General features: G+C 47.3%; 1 non-coding gene across 1 annotated transcript; it reads left to right on the forward strand.

Moving 5' to 3' along the window:
• Window positions 1–16,572: 16,572 nt before the first annotated feature.
• On the forward strand, window positions 16,573–16,647 carry Trnas-cga. Its single transcript has one exon. It is a non-coding gene; the product is annotated as a tRNA-Ser (tRNA).
• The last annotated feature ends 636 nt before the right edge of the window (window positions 16,648–17,283 follow it).

Here is a 17,283-nt window from a genome sequence, read left to right on the forward strand (position 1 = left end):
CAAAGGAGGATATCGAGGAAGAGCAGTTCTTAGCCTTGGTAATAGTCTTAGCTTACCGTCGAAGAAGAGTTTCTTAGTGCATGAAACGTCACCTTAGAAAAATTAATAAATGACTGTGCTTAAACTGACACACAATATTTTTAGCGCAACGCAACCTGACTTTCAGGAATCCCTACAAAAGAATGGCCCTGACTAACAATAACCTATACCTTTCATGAATCACTTATCTCACAAAAATCTTCGTTACTCTAACTACTGCATTATAGCGTGCGCCAATACTGCCAGCTGAATAAAAGATTCTAACTACTGAAGACACTAACTACTGATAGGCATAGTTAGCAAGTGAAATATTTTGATATAGAACAAACAATGTATTTACCTTAATAGTGTTCAAAAGGCATAATATATATATCAGTTCACAACATCCAGTCCTACAAATTTAATGTCTCTGATGGACACACGTCCAGATCATCCGCTTTCAGAACTCCACCATCTCTCTCCCCACATCCACCACTGCTGGTGGCTCACCTCCAACTGCGCAACGCTACGCGCTGTTCACATCCAACTGCCCAACACTAGAATATTCCAACAATGCAAACCAGCCACAGACTGCACACAGCGCAGTCAGTGATTTTCATACAGAGCGCTACGTGGCGTTACCAACATAAAAACCTAAACAGGCTACTTACAAGCATATAATCTCGACGCCAGTGCCTGTTATAAGTTTTTATTACACTATTGCAATTTCGGCCTTATCAAGTGATATTATGGCTTTAAGTCTGTCAACGTAATGTAAGCTGATACACATACAAAAAACTTGACAATGGCCTAAGGCCGAAATTGCAATAGTCTAATAAAAACTTACAACAGTCACTGGAGTAAAAATGTTGTCCTTCAAAAAATTTTTTATGACTGAGAATCCCAGGTACAATAAGTATATAATCTCGAACTGGAGAAGGATAGGAAAGGAAATCCGTTGTGCCCCATCAAAGCAACCACCTCGGCATTCGCCTTAAACGATAGAGGCCGATCTTAATCTAAATGTATGATGTAGGTGTGAGAGGGGTTTGTCATGGACAGGAAACAGCTACATATGTTTGGCATATGACGTCGCAGAAATCGGAGTAAGTGAACTGGAATTGTTTCTGGTGCCTAATGAAATGTCCCTAGAACTACCTGATGGCTGTTACATGCACTCAAACAAAAGGGAAACTAAGAAAATCATATGTGTAGCTGCTAGACATGTTCAATGATTAAAAGTTAAAATTAGACAAATTACTTCTGAAGAGGAGGAAGTATTCTGGTGCCCGGGAGTAGAATAGATGCCAAAAAAAGAGGCAACAAATGCATAGTGCCATGTGTTGCAAAAAGCGTGCGAACGCTCTATTAAAAGAAACAGTTGTCAGCACTCAGGGACAAAGGCAATAACACCTGAAGATGATTCATGAAAAGTAAATTTTTCAGCACAGCTATGAATGGGTGCGATATGTGGATAAAGGAGAAGCACTAACTGAAGTGAGAGGCAACCATTAAGACGCAGTGTTCCAGAAGACTTTTGAAGATCACATGGATTGATGGAATAAAGGAATGAAGGCGTCCAGCAAGGAGAAAACGAGGGAATATGTCTAATAAAGAACGTAATGAATCGAGGAGACTGAATGTTTGGTCAAATATTAAGAAACGATATTTTGCTGCAAACTCTACTAGGGCGAAAGAATCGCAGAGGCAGGCAAGGTACGCGTACTTTGGGCAGATTGTCAGTGATGCAGGAGTAACGGCAAAACGAAATAATGGTGTGGCATTATTGTCAGGGAGGCCACGTCTGATGTTGTTCGACAGCCAGGTGGCAAGTCTTTGTATTCGACACTGATCGAGAGGCGACCACGCTAACCACTATTTTCATTTTTATCTTTTGTTTCGCAATGGAACCTTCCTGGAGCCCAAAGGGACTCGAGGGGCACCGTGGGCAGGGTTCGCAACTCGAGGCCTGACCACCCAGCAATCATGAACCGAGAAAAGCGTAGGGAAAGTGCAGTGGAGGTACAAAGCATATCAATGAGACAAGCTTTTTTTTTTCACCACGGAGCACAGCAGGAAACTGCCTTAGTGGGGAGAAGGGACTGGCCGCTCGCTGCATTCGCTGGGACTGTCGACGCATAGTTTCTCGTCAAAGAACTTTCCAATGACTAAGGAAGAATCGGTACTGAGACTGGAAAAGGCGTGGATCAATTCCTCATTGTACAAACTCCCCTCTCCGAGGTGGATTAACAAAGACACTACAAAGGACGTTAGAGATAAACAGTCTGTGTTTGCGACTGTGGACAACGGCACAATGTCGTTCACTCAGGAAATGCCAAAAACCAAGGACATTTTCCTTGTCGTCGGCAAACAGGTGGAGAACTGCGTGTACACAAATGTACATCACGGAATTCGTGTTCGTGTGTGGGAAGTATCTCTATTCCGGAAAGAGGAGCAGGCGAGGAGGTATCTGATGAGGATTCATGCGGATAATTCGGCCCAGCGTCTGTCGCTCCAAGAACCATCCACCTCTCGCCAATCCGGAAACCACGTGATGTTCGTCCGTGTACAGAACAAAACTGCATAATCCAGCCACAAAAGCATAAGCTATTGACGGGAGTTACGGTGGAATGAAGAGCATAATTGGCAAGCAACTGGAGCCGAGAACTTCATCCGAATCTGTGATTTGCTAATAGCTATAATGGAAGGGGAACCAGGAAAATAAAGATACTGTGAGCATACATTATATTGCTCAGGAGACATTCAGTTGTTGTACAGCAATCAACTATTCTGCATTAACATCATCTATCTCGAGTCCGGTTTCAGCCATCCGTTTCAAACAACATCGCTGGTTGCACAGTGCATTCGTTAATTTGCCGGTGTCTGACCTTAATGAGGGGCAGTCTACTCTCTCACACACGATTGGCTTAATGTTGGCATGGTGTTGAAGCTACAGAATTTGATTATTAGGAAATGTTTCCTCAGTGTGAATAAATCTTAATTCTCTGTGAAACAAGAAAGTCAATAAATAGGCAGTTGTTAAAAATTTTATTTTGTAATTGTTTACCATCGGTTAAACTATTTATTACAATTTCCACAGCTAATGTATCGACGCTCCATTCATTTTCAGGGGGTTAAGCTGCCATAAACAATAAACACTTGAAATAGACTTTCCACAGGCCAGAAGCATACCTCTTTCATAGTACCTCCATAAAACAATGTGGCTTGATAAACACAATAGTTGTCAGCCTTAAAAGAATGTGTAGAGGTAGTGAGACTATGTGGCATTCGCCTCTTACACCGCCTACATATTCGTTATGGTGGCAAATTTCAGCGTTCGCAAAACAGATGATGCGTAGCCTGAAATGTTTCAGGTGCACATGATAGCCTGTGTGTGAGGTAGAGTACAAGTATTTTAACACAGGTTTGGCTTTTGTATTTGTCTGATACTGATGGATGCTGGTAAGCACTATTGTATGGATTAATAGAAGAGCGGCACAATATCTTCTTAGTGAATTATTCTAACCTCTTCTATCCATAAACAGTTCTTTATTTTTACGTGTTACGTTGTTTTTGTAGCAGACACTTTAAAGATACAATAAAAATGTGACTCTGAAAATGTTACAGAATGTAAATAGATTTCACGTTAGTGACGTTTAAGCGGTTGCATGAAAAAATGTGCAAAAACAGGAGTACAGATTTTTACACCATAAACTACATTGAGTGTATGTATTGATTTCACTTTGTTATTCATTCATATCTAGATACAATAAAAAACTCGCAATTCTGCTCCGACATAAGTTGCAATAAAGATATCGCAGTATAAAGCCACATTTTACACAAGTCGACACAGACAGTTAGTCCGGAAATGTTACATGCAAACATGACTACACAGATTTGTAAACATAAATACGGAGCGAGAATTGTGGCACTTGAAACGTAAATATCCGCGTCACTCACTTTACCAAACAAGTGTCAAAATGTTGGGATTAATCTTCGTGAAGTATCATGTCATGCGGTAAAGCAATTTCCTTAAAAGCTCGCAAAATAAAATTCACGGCCGGATAGATTTAACACTCGTTCTTAAAAGAGAATACTCTAATTTTTATCCAAACAATAGTACTTTGTGTACAAACAGCACATATTGGTGCAGAGTTTCTCAGTCGACCCTGGTGTCTGATACAAACACTCGTAGGAGGACTGTTCAGAAGGGATGCCTCCTAAACACATCGCATTATTTACGTTCCGTCCAGCAAACAACTGCAAGCCCAGTTTGCTCTGCGCAGCTGAGGAACGCTTATCGGCCACATAGCATACATGGAATACCACAGTCTGCATCACGCAAATGTTAGCCAAATACCGAATGCCGTGCGTACTTCGGTGGAGACGTGGATTCCATAGGTACCTACGTAGGACTTACATGTGTGTATTCAAGCCTAATACAAGCTCAAGTAGCGTTCCAAAAGGTCTTTATACAAGGTACGACTTCCCCCGATAAGTACATAGCTTACAGTGGTCAATTGCAAAAGTACTTAGAATTGCTTTAGAGTAAGTCTGCGAGAGCGGATGATATACGTATTACTGAAAGTGGTAAAAAACTGAAATTGTTATTTTTCAGATACTTTTCCTTTCTGAATCACTAAAGTTAAAAAAGCACTCTATTATTAAAATGAAACTTTTCTTTATATTGTAAATTCTGGTAATTGTAATTTGAATACATTAGCTTCTACTATATATCTCATTTCGGTTCACGACAAAGTTACTGTATTACATCTACTCTGTGTGGCTGTCTTACGAAAGGGTTGAAATACGTAAAGAGATTCATCCAGTGCATCCCATTTTAAAGTATCGAACTTCGTAAGCTAACAGTGAGCAAAGCAAGTTCTCATTTGCAAAGCAGGAAAGTTAACTGCCTATGGGGCTCCGTATGTCGAGCGGGATTGCGATTTTAATTAGCTCGGTCACGCAGTCGTTTCATTCTCTCAAAACACTCCGGGGGGGGGGGGGGGGGGTGGAGGGAGATACTTTTAACGCAGCTATATCCAACGCGATTATTGAATATTCATTCATAATTAATCTTTTCATCAGAGACCGGTGTAGCACGACCAGTCCTGAATACTTCTGCGCACCAAGTCTCTCCAGCGGTCCAGCCACGCACCAGCAGCCCTCGCGCCTCGCACAAATACGCGCGAACTCTCTCGCGTCTGATTGGCTATTCTAAAATTATACCCAATCACCTTCTCTTACTTCCTGCGCTCTAGCTCATCTCCTAATTGTCAGGCGGCATTACTTTACATCAAACCGGAGAGACCTCAAATATAGAATCACCTCAGAATGAAATTTAAACTTCTTGGAAAAAACTGGAAAGACGTAAAATCAAAAGAGTCCTCCGCAACCGAAATATGCTGGCCCCAGTAAGAAATCATCCAACCCTATATATTTGATTCACGCACATCCTTCAAATAATGTCTTCCCACGATCACACACAGACACACATACACACTAACTCATTATATTTCCCTTATTTAGGTTCCACATATACCCGCCCGACACTTTTCATACTAACACATTACAGAAACTAAATGAAAAAAGCAATATTATAAAATACACCCTATGTAAACAATAACATAATAACTCTTGTGTAAGAAAAATTCGTTATTACCAAAGATTATGTATGTATGAGAAATAACTTCCATTGGTTTGTTCAAATGCCTGCACGCTAATTAACCTATTGGTTGTTCTCATGGCGAAAAGTTCAGATTACATTGAAATCCATGAGCGCGAGAAATAAGTATAAGAAGCGTTCCGGCGTAGCCACGAGCACAGAGACGAAGATGAAGAACGCAAATGGTTCAAATGGCTCTGAGCACTATGGGACTTAACTTCTTAGGTCATGAGTCCCCTCGAACTTAGAACTGCTTAAACCTAACCAGCCTAAGGACATCACACATATCCATGCCCGAGGCAGGATTCGAACCTGCGACCGTAGCAGTCCCGCGGTTCCGGACTGCAGCGCCTAGAACCGCAAGACCACCGCGGCCGGCATGAAGAACGCAACCACAGGGAAGACAGTGAGATGCCTTCAGCGAATAGCGCTCTGTAGATATGGGTCCAAGGAACGATCAGTTCATAGTTCACTTCGGTCGCGGCGGTCTACTTATAGTTCCCGGGAACGAGGAACGATCGGTTCATAGTTCACTTCGGTCGTGGCGGACTACTTATAGTTCCCGGGAACGAGGAACGATCGGTTCGTAGTTCACTTCGGTCGCGGCGGTCTACTTATAGTTCCCGGGAACGAGGAACGATCGGTTAATAGTTCACTAGTTCACTTCGGTCACGGGGGTCACTTCCGCACTTCTCGTAACAGCCTCCGTCGGTTGCTCGTCTCAGTCTCGGTCTCCCTCGGCCGCAATCGTCGTTCTTCGCATGACCACCTGTCTCAGTTCCACTGCCGACTGCTCCTAGTTAGCTCTGTATCCAGTTGTTCATTTCGTTCACGGCGCTCGCCTATTTTACGTGTGTTCCAAACTGTTCTTGCACTTGGTTCTGGCTATTCAGCGTCCACGAACGGTAATCAAAAAGTATTTTATAGTCATGTAAATTACATAAAAATTACGTTGTATGTAATAGGTACGTCTTTTCAGGTAATAAAAGGGCATATCAGCTCACTTCATACTCAGAGACAACGTGAAGTATATACGTTTACAACGTAGCCGTGCGGTTCTAGGCGCTTCAGTCTGGAACCGCGTGACCGCTACAGTCGCAGGTTCGAATCCTGCCTCGGGCATGGATGTGTGTGATGTCCTTAGGTTAGTTAGGTTTAAGTAGTTCTTAGTTCTAGGGGACTGATGACCACAGATGTTAAGTCCCATAGTGTTCTGAGGCATTTGAACCATTTTTACAACGTAGCATCGCTATGTATTGGAAGTCGAAACGAAGAATTTTATACAAGACGCTTGTGGTCTATTAAGTTGGGAAACAGCCACCAACGGGTTTACAAGACTACATGTCGAGTGAGATTTTCATGTTCTCTTCGCCAGCTTTCTACACATCGTCATCGATTGTTTCGCAATTGTTGCTTGAGTTACCTTGTTATTTCTTCACTGCCTAATGATTACATGTTTGTCTGTTTGTTCTATCTGCTCGTAACGGGGAACACATAGTCTGTAATTGGCGAGCAGTCTGTACTCGGGGCCGGTTTTCCGTGCGCCACCTTATATAGCCACACAAGGCTACGGTTGTCTAAACGAGAGGTTCTGCAGAATCACAGAAATTACTTCTAAAAGTGTGTAAGAATTCTGCAAAGAATAAAAACTCTGTACTCCAAGGGGGAAACAAGTGCCCCCTGTTGGCGCCCTCCACCTTCAGTCACTTACACTACTAGTTTTCAGTTTTTCGTAAGACCCATATACCAAGCACAAATGAACGGTGAACGAGTAAAAATGAACGGTTCCCAAAAAAGAACGATCAGCAGTGAACTAGTTCCCAAGGATGAACGAGTTTGCCCATCTCTAGCGCTGCGGCTAGGACCACACCACCACATCTACAAGAAGAGAATATGAGGGCCGCTCCTGCCAGCCTCAGCCGCACAGTTTTATCACAGTACAGACCCGGCCTTGCAGAGAGGGCTACGATAGCAGTTATTAGTGATCCATATACATTGCTTTCATGGATATTGTCTACAGCGAAAGACATTGACTGTTCGCATGTTGCCCATCGCTTGCGACTCCAATGTAAATTCAAAGTTATGGATTGTGAAACTTCTTGTGGTAATACAAAGTATCAATGTAATCTGCTTAAATTTTTGTATACCATTCCGAGAAAGCAGCATTCTATAGGCCACCTAAAAACGACGAGAAGGCAGAACTCCACACTGGCGACGAGGATGGAACTTTATAAAACCTGAATTGTAGTGTCTTGGTCTTGTCATAAACAGTCAAATTGTACCTCCTCTTCAGCCGCATTTGTTACCCATACGAGATTTGCCAGTTTCTAGCAATTTCACAGAATTGCACTCAGTTTTAGGGAAAATTAACTGTCATATTCGGCTCATACCGAATACTGCACAAGTCGCAGCTCCATTCCATCGCTTGCGTCGCTATACTGTCCCCTTTGTTTGGACAGATGAGTGCCAAGTAGCTTTTCAAAGACTTAAAGATGCATTGCTCATTGATCGATACTTAGTACACTCTCAGCCTGACTTACCAGCTGTATTTTAAGTTGCCGCTTCCGATTCCGCAATCGGTGCTGTGCTTTGGCACAGATTTGGTGAAAAAGATAGGCCTATTGCTTTCGCAGCAAAAGTGCTGTCCAAGGCTCAGTGTAACTACTCAGAAATTCAGAAATAAACTTTGGCTATTGTGTATGGTATCACCAAATTCCATCACCATTTGTATGGCAGGAAATGCTACTTAGTAACGGATCACAAGCATTTGCAGTCCTTGTTTCATCCGACGAAACCGGTTCCTGTACGAACTGCCAAAAAATTGCAAAAATGATCTTCGTTTTTGTCTCAATACCAGTACGAGATTGTTTGTCGTCCTACTGCTCAACATGGTTATGCGGACTTGCTTTCACGTCTTCCGATTAGCGCTCATAGAGACTTTCACCCTTCTGCCACATTTTGTTCTCACATCGATGCTCGGGATTCTGAAGTGCTTCAGTTTTTTCCGATGAACTACAGGAAAATTGCACAGGCCACGGAAACTGATCCAGATTTGAACATTTTGCTAACACGCATCCGCACATCTTGGCCTCACTCATTGAATAGCATAAATAACGCTGTTGTGCGCCGACACTTTCCACGTCGGCATAGTCCCGCTGTACAGAAAGTTGTAATTCTTGTTCAAAATTAAAGTGGACAGTAACGTGTGTCGATCCCTTAACTTTTGCAAAAAGAAGTGTTGCAGTTACTTTACCAAGGACACTGGGGGATTGTTCGTACGAATCTGTTACCGCGTCAACAGTGTACTTGGCAGGGTATGGACGCCCAAATGGAACAGATGACGTCATGGTGTCACACGTGTGCCGAAAATCAGTCTGCTCCACCACAAAAATTCTCAGCTTGGCTTAAGTCGCATTCACCGTGACAACGTGTGCACATACACTTTGAGGGACATTTTTGGAACACTCGTTGGTTGATGTAGCAAGTTTCCTTTTGCTGATCCAATGAACTCGACAACGTCACATAGCGCAATTCAGGTGTTGTCATCGTTTTTTCGCCTTGAAGGTTTACGCGAAGTAATAATGTCAGACAACGGACCTCAGATCAAGTCAAATGAATTTGAAACATTCTGTGAACGCAGTGGCATACAGCATCTAACTAGAATGAGATTTTCACTCTACAGCGTAGTGTGCGCGGATATGAAACTTCCTGGCAGATTAAAACTGTGTGCCAGACCAAGACTCGAACTCGGGACCTTTGCCTTTCGTGGGCAAGTGCTCTACAACTGAGCTACCCAAGCACGACTCACGCGCCGTCCTCACAGCTTTACTTCTGCCAGTACCTCGTCTCGTACCTTCCAAACTTTACAGAAGCTCTCCTGCGAACCAAGCAGAACTAGCACTCCTGAAAGAAAGGATATTGTGGAGACATGGCTTAGCCACAGCCTGGGTGATGTTTCCAGAACGAGATTTTCACTCTGCAGCGGAGTGTGCTCTGATATGAAACTTCCTGGCACATTAAAAATGTGTGCCGGACCGAGACTCGAACTTGGGACCTTTGCCTTTCGCGGGCAAGTGCTCTACCAACATTTTTTTAATTGTGATTTTTTTATTCTATTTATTCATTTATTTGTTTTTAAATTTTTTATTTTTTTATTTTTTTGTTTTTTTATTTATTTCTTTTTATTTTTTTTTACAGTAAAGAACTGAAAACCTGTCAGTGCACTCGTTGCGTCCAGTTGGGGACGCACATAACTAAAGCCGTGCTAATAGTTGTAGAAAAAGGCATAAAGAAAGAGAGCAAAGTGCGGGGGGAAGGAAACCATAAATCAAAACTGAAGGGTGGGATCCATACCACCATTAACCAGTGCTACATCTTGCACCGGATGGGAAAACTAAAGCCGCGAAGACCTTTTCGCACCGGGGACAAAAAGAGGAAATGGGACAAATACTGCTACAGAGTGTGTGGGTTCACAACGAAACTCTCCATCTACTGTATCATCCAGGTATGACTTCTCGTAATGATGAAAGTAGATCCCACGTTGTACCGTGTAGTGTTCTATCATCGTATTGTAATTTTAGCTTCTCTTACCCGTGATGTTCCAGCTACGTGGAGGGTCGTGGAACGCACTCCACAAAAAACTGGATAAATATTGTCGGTACTTTGGGTTACGGAGGATAATGCAATGTCGTTCCTGCAAATAGTTCCAAAAGTCTAAAGTGTCCTTAGTGCTGTCTTGAAACAAATAATGCACTGCATGTCCACGAAGTCACGTCATTGCATTAGTTTTAGTGCGTGGGTAATACGTTTCATCCGGGAATAAGATAGTCTTGGGGTCAATATGATTCGGCGTTACCCGAAGGAAGTATGCTGACATTTGCCTCACTAAGTGCCACACTGCCGTAGACTCGCCACAGCTAAGACAGTGTTCGACGTTGTCTTGAACGCCACAGCTCGTGCACGTGGGTGGGTGTACCATGTGGATCGCATGTAGCCTTGATCTGGTCACCTGCTTACCGTTGACACTGATATACCACATCGCTGTGACGTCAGTGTCCGGTGCAACATGGTGAATTGTCCTCCACACTACTCTCCAGTTGACGTTATCGGGTCGTCCACTTTGCAGGACCCTATAAACCGTCTTTGCCGTCGCCAGTTGAGTCGCTGGTAAGGCAAGTCGAACGTAAATGTGTTCGAGGTAAAAGACACCGATGTAGAAGAGCGAAGAGGGGACGTGGTGTATCGGCACGAGCGGCAACAGGGAGGGCGGTGCTAGTTCTTCTATTAACAAACTGGTCAGACTGTCCGGACGGCGGTGCCATAGTTTGACTAATGTGCTCACAAATAGGGCGACCGTTTTGTCATAAACGTGATAAAGGCCAAGCCCTCCCCAATCCGGGGGAAGGGTGAGAGTCTCACATTTGATCTTGAAAAGCATTTCAGAACTCACGAAGGACCCAAAAGCCGCAAGTATACGGCGAGCTAACATCACCGGTATAGGTAATATCTGGGCGATGTGCGGAATGCGTGACGCTAAATGTGTGTTAACATACTGGGTCCGTTGGACGATGTCCAGGGCTCGTAGGCGGTTGTTGGCAATTCCAGTCCGAACATTTCGTAAAAGCCGTCGAAAGTTGTGAGCAGCAGTCCGTCGTATATCGTCTGTAAAATCAATGCCGAGACATTTCAAACTACACTCCTCGAAATTGAAATAAGAACACCGTGAATTCATTGTCCCAGGTAGGGGAAACTTTATTGACACATTCCTGGGGTCAGATACATCACATGATCACACTGACAGAACCACAGGCACATAGACACAGGCAACAGAGCATGCACAATGTCGGCACTAGTACAGTGTATATCCACCTTTCGCAGCAATGCAGGCTGCTATTCTCCCATGGAGACGATCGTAGAGATGCTGTATGTAGTCCTGTGGAACGGCTTGCCATGCCATTTCCACCTGGCGCCTCAGTTGGACCAGCGTTCGTGCTGGACGTGCAGACCGCGTGAGACGACGCTTCATCCAGTCCCAAACATGCTCAATGGGGGACAGATCCGGAGATCTTGCTGGCCAGGGTAGTTGACTTACACCTTCTAGAGCACGTTGGGTGGCACGGGATACATGCGGACGTGCATTGTCCTGTTGGAACAGCAAGTTCCCTTGCCGGTCTAGGAATGGTAGAACGATGGGTTCGATGACGGTTTGGATGTACCATGCACTATTCAGTGTCCCCTCGACGATCACCAGTGGTGTACGGCCAGTGTAGGAGATCGCTCCCCACACCATGATGCCGGGTGTTGGCCCTGTGTGCCTCGGTCGTATGCAGTCCTGATTGTGGCGCTCACCTGCACGGCGCCAAACACGCATACGACCATCATTGGCACCAAGGCAGAAGCGACTCTCATCGCTGAAGGCGACACGTCTCCATTCGTCCCTCCATTCACGCCTGTCGCGACACCACTGGAGGCGGGCTGCACGATATTGGGGCGTGAGCGGAAGACGGCCTAACGGTGTGCGGGACCGTAGCCGAGCTTCATAGAGACGGTTGCGAATGGTCCTCGCCGATACCCGAGGAGCAACAGTGTCCCTAATTTGCTGGGAAGTGGCGATGCGGTCCCCTACGGCACTGCGTTGGATCCTACGGTCTTGGCGTGCATCAGTGCGTCGCTGCGGTCTGGTCCCAGGTCGACGGGCACGTGCACCTTCCGCCGACCACTTGCGACAACATCGATGTACTGTGGAGACCTCACGCCCCACGTGTTGAGCAATTCGGCGGTACGTCCACCCGGCCTCCCGCATGCCCACTATACGCCCTCGCTCAAAGTCCGTCAACTGCACATACGGTTCACGTCCACGCTGTCGCGGCATGCTACCAGTGTTAAAGACTGCGATGGAGCTCCGTATCCCACGGCAAACTGGCTGACACTGACGGCGGCGGTGCACAAATGCTGCGCAGCTAGCGCCATTCGACGGCCAACACCGCGGTACCTGGTGTGTCCGCTGTGCCGTGCGTGTGATCATTGCTTGTACAGCCCTCTTCGCAGTGTCCGGAGCAAGTATGGTGGGTCTGACACACAGGTGTCAATGTGTTCTTTTTTCTATTTCCAGGAGTGTATCTCTGTGCTGTAAGGGGGTGACACTGTTCTCAGACAATCCGACCCCAATGTTCATCGCCACCGATTTTGCGACGTTGATACGACTACCAGTGGCCATGCCATATTTCGCTATCCAATTTAGTGCGCTAGTGGTGTCGTCACCGTTTCGGATGACAATCACCAGGTCGTCAGCGTACGCTTTACATCGGAAAGTGTGGCCTCGTAACGTCATACCCGTTAGTCGTTGGCGCAGGCCGCAGAGGAGAGGTTCCATGGCCACAGCGTAAAGTGGACAGAGAGCAGCCTTGGCGTATCGATCGAGATATGGTGAGGGGCTGCGAAGGTCGGCCGTTGACGATCACCTTGGACGTCGCGCCACGGAGTAGTCGTATGACGACAGTGACGAATGGCTGTGGGTACCGCATATGTTGGAGGACCGCTTCCAAATAGTTGTGGTCCACTCGGTCGAAAGCTTGACTAAAATAGATTGCCGCCAGTGCACCCTTCAGACGACATGCCCTCGCCTGTGAGATCAAGCCACGATATTCACTGAGTGCTGTTTGAATATTATTGTCGCCTCCCAATGACGTTTGATCGGGTGACATAACATTTCGTAGGGTCTGGCGTATCCGCGCCGCCAAAAGTCGAGAAAAGATCTCTAAGTCGCAGTTCAATAGCGTCAACGGGCGGTAGTCCTGCAGTCCTGAGCCACCGGACGGTTTGTGCATAGGAATAATCATCCCTTCCACAAGGACCGCAGGGAGCGGCACGTCCGGGGATAAAAGTTCGCGACAGATGTCCGTCCATCGGGAGGCTAATAAATATCGAAAAGTCCGGTAAAATTCCAAGGGGAGGCCATCAGGACCGGGAGACTTGTTGACAGCTCCTTTTCTAATGGCGTCGATCACTTCTTCTTCTGTAATTTCTTCCATCAAGGCCGCTTCCATTGCCGGGGTGACGGTGCCGTAAAACGTCTGAGAGACGCCCTCCAGTGCTGTCGGATCGGGGGCCTGAGCGGAATAGAGTTCGGAATAATGATTGTAGAACGCTGTGTTTTTGTCTCGTTGCGTGGCGAGGCGATGACCGTCCTCCGTGTCGATAAAGCGTATCAGCGCTCGTTGGCGCCGTTTACGTTCACGAAGGACGTGGAACATTGACGGGCGTTCGCTAGGTATCCGATCCTGCGTCCTCGAGCGGATGACTACCCCCTCTAGGTGGCGTCCCATATGAGCGAGGGTCTGAGCCTTAGCACGGTGGACCGCCGTTTGTCGTTCCGGAGACGGCGCCATAGCATCGCAGTCGCGCAGGACCCGGAAGTAAAAGTCGAGTGTATGTCTTCGCCAAGTAGCGTGGTCGCGACCGTAGGTTATCAACGTTCGCCTCAGTGCCGGTTTGGCGCAGTCCAACCACCAGCGGATCGTTGTGGGACATGCACGGAGGCGATTTTCACACGAATGCCACGTATCCTCAACGGCTTGGCGGCAAACCGGGTACGACAGGTGAGCAATGTTTAATTTCCACGGGCTGCGGCTTCTCCACACTTGTTGCCGCCGCAGGGTGACGGCACAAATTTAAGCTGAGTGGTCCGAGAATGCTGCAGGCCACAGTTCCGCATCGTGTGTTCCAGCGGCGAGAGAGCGTGATACATAAATCCGATCGATACGACTGGAAGAGTGACTCGTGAAGTGCGTGAATCCCGGTCGGTGGCCGTGAAGATGTTTCCAAGTGTCCACCATCTGCAGGTCTCGAATTAGCGACTCGAGTTCCGGGCACGGATCCTGTCGTGGGAGTTGGTCTCTGGGCGCCAGTACGCAATTGTAGTCACCTCCAAACACCAGATGGTCGTGGCGGCCTTGGAAGAACGGGGCGACGTCTTCCGCAAAGAATCGTGCACGTTCGCGACGTTTGTCCGTCCCGGAAGGTGCATAGATATTGATAAGGCGGACACCCAGTACTGTGAGTGACATTCCTCTTGCCCCAGGTAGAAACAGGATATCGTCCGCCACTCTCCCTTCCCGAAGAAGTACAGCGACACCGCTGCCTGTTGCGGAAGCTGGAGAGACGCAAGCATCGTAACCGTACATGCCTGGGAAGTCGTCGACGTACACTTCCTGGAGAAGGGCTATGTCGATGGAAGCAGAGTTCAACATATCCTGAAGCAAGGACAACTTAGCGCGCGTCAGAATAGTGTTGATGTTTATAGTTGCAACGCGATAAGTTTGAGGTCTATCCACAGCTTCCGTGTTGGCCATCAATACCCTTGTAAGGCTGTCGCGTCACTGTAACTGATGGCGGGAAAGGATCAACACCGGTGGGATAAATTTCCCCCCATGCCGTCCGACACGATGGGCAAGGAGTGATCCTCACAGTCGTCTGCCCAGTCGCCATGAAATACCATCGGCTGTTGGTGGCTGTTAGTGGGTGCTGCGGCACTCGGCGCTGACTCCCTCGGCTCTGCTGGCTGGGAATCGGCAGCGGCTGTCTGCTTATGATCCTGCTGTTCTGTCGGATCGGAGGGGCTGAATCCGTCACCACGGCGACCTGTTGAGTTTGAAGTTACAGCGGCCTCTGTACCGCCGGTACCGTCGTAATTTCCACAGTCCATGTCAGATGATCGCTGCAAACACTCGTCCGATGGAGCACGCCGCCGTCTCTTGTGTTTTCGCGGGGAACGCTGTTTACGGACGTGTGTTTCAGCATCTGAATGTGGGTGGATTTCTTCAGCTGCTCCGGTGTCTAGAAGAAAAGCCGCTGTCGGCACAACCCGTCGGTCAATGTCCATCCTGGCATCAGCGCCTTCTTGCAAGATCGGTCGGTGATTATCTTCAGGTGGGGGCGCCGTTGTAGAAGCCGGATCCTGTACTGCAGACTCCATCATGGTCTCGCCATCGGGGGCGGTTATCGGACTAATGTAGTCAGCATCGGAAAAGGTTGCTTCCCGTGTAACTTCGGCGTAATTGAGAGGAAGGGTCGTCAACGTAGAAGGAGTCATAGATTCACCTGTCGGGATTTGAGTAAGCCGTCGTCGGAGACAATCCGACCTGACGTGCCCTACTTGGCCACAACCAGAGCACGTGCGTGGCTGACCGTCATACATAATGATCGCCCTACATCCGCCGATGACAAGATATGACGGAACATGTTTGGCCAGTTCAATTTTAATCTGTCGTACCCCGTTAAGAACGGGGTACGTTGTAAAGGTGGTCCATTTTTCGGCAATATGGCTGATCACTCTGCCGTAGGGCTGGAAAGCCGCGGTGACTACGTCCGGTGGTACTTCGAAAGGGAGTTCGAAGACGCGTATCGTACGGAGGCCAAGCCCCGCGTGATCGATAGAGTCCGCCCCAATATGGCCATCACAATGTTTGAATTTAACATCGTTCGCATGTGCGCTCACGATTCTGTTGCACACCTAGTCACTTACTAGCTTGACGTAGACAACACTGCTCGTGATAGAGAGGTGGATAGCAATTATGTCTCGCGGGTCAATTTGAACGTCGTCACGTAGAAAACGTTCCACTTCAAAAGCTCGCGGTCGTGCATGATCGGGTCGAAAACTGATCTTGATGGTAGTTTGTCTGTATGAATGTGCCATGTTGCGTCGGTAGTGATGGACTCTAAACTAGCGACAACGCAGTAGTAAACAACTACGGGCACTCGCGACAGCGCGGACGGGACGTAAACAAGACGTCCTCGCCGCAGCGCTGCGGAAAGCAGACTGACCAACTGAGCTATCCAAGCACGACTCACGCGCCGTCCTCACAACTTTACAGCTCACGGCACGTGAGTCGTGCTTGGATAGCTCAGTTGGTAGAGCACTTGCTCGCGAAAGGCAAAGGTCCCGAGTTCGAGTCTCGGTCTGGCAAACAGTTTGAATCTGCCAGGAAGTTTCAGCATGTAACTGCCCCTACGTTCCACTCACAGTCAAACGGCGCAGCGGAACGTTTTGTCAGAACCTTCAAGCTGCAGGTGGCCGAATTTCGCTCCGTAGACACGAGGGATAAAGTATTGAACTGTTTCTCGCTTCCTATCGCCCACACCCACGAGATGGACCATCGCCGGCGGAACTGTTTGACGGCCGCCGGCAACGGACACTGCTCCACCTGCCTCAATTATCGCTTGGGGCCGCACGATATTGTCTTTCACAGGGTTTTTAGCGGCAGCAGACGGTGGGCTCGAGGCGAGGTCGTCTGTCGACTTGGAGTTTGCCTGTATCTTAATTCAGGTCCAGATGGCTCGAAGCGCCGCCACAAAAATCAACTTCGCCTTTCTCGTGCGCATGATGACTTTTCACTGTCTCTTCCCGCAGATTCACGGATCCAGAGGACAGCGCGGCCACAGCAGTCGCCAGAGGGTGTCATCAGGAGACCCCAGGACGACACCATGGATACAGAGCTTTCGCCTCCTCTACCTCCCCCGTCCTTTCGATGGAGCTTGACCCGAACTCACCGCAGCAGTCGTCGCCTTCTTCATTTGGTTCATGGCAACAGGAGGCGGACGCG

The sequence above is a fragment of the Schistocerca piceifrons genome, chromosome 7, assembly GCF_021461385.2.
Source record: "Schistocerca piceifrons isolate TAMUIC-IGC-003096 chromosome 7, iqSchPice1.1, whole genome shotgun sequence".
Classification (NCBI taxonomy): domain Eukaryota; kingdom Metazoa; phylum Arthropoda; class Insecta; order Orthoptera; family Acrididae; genus Schistocerca; species Schistocerca piceifrons.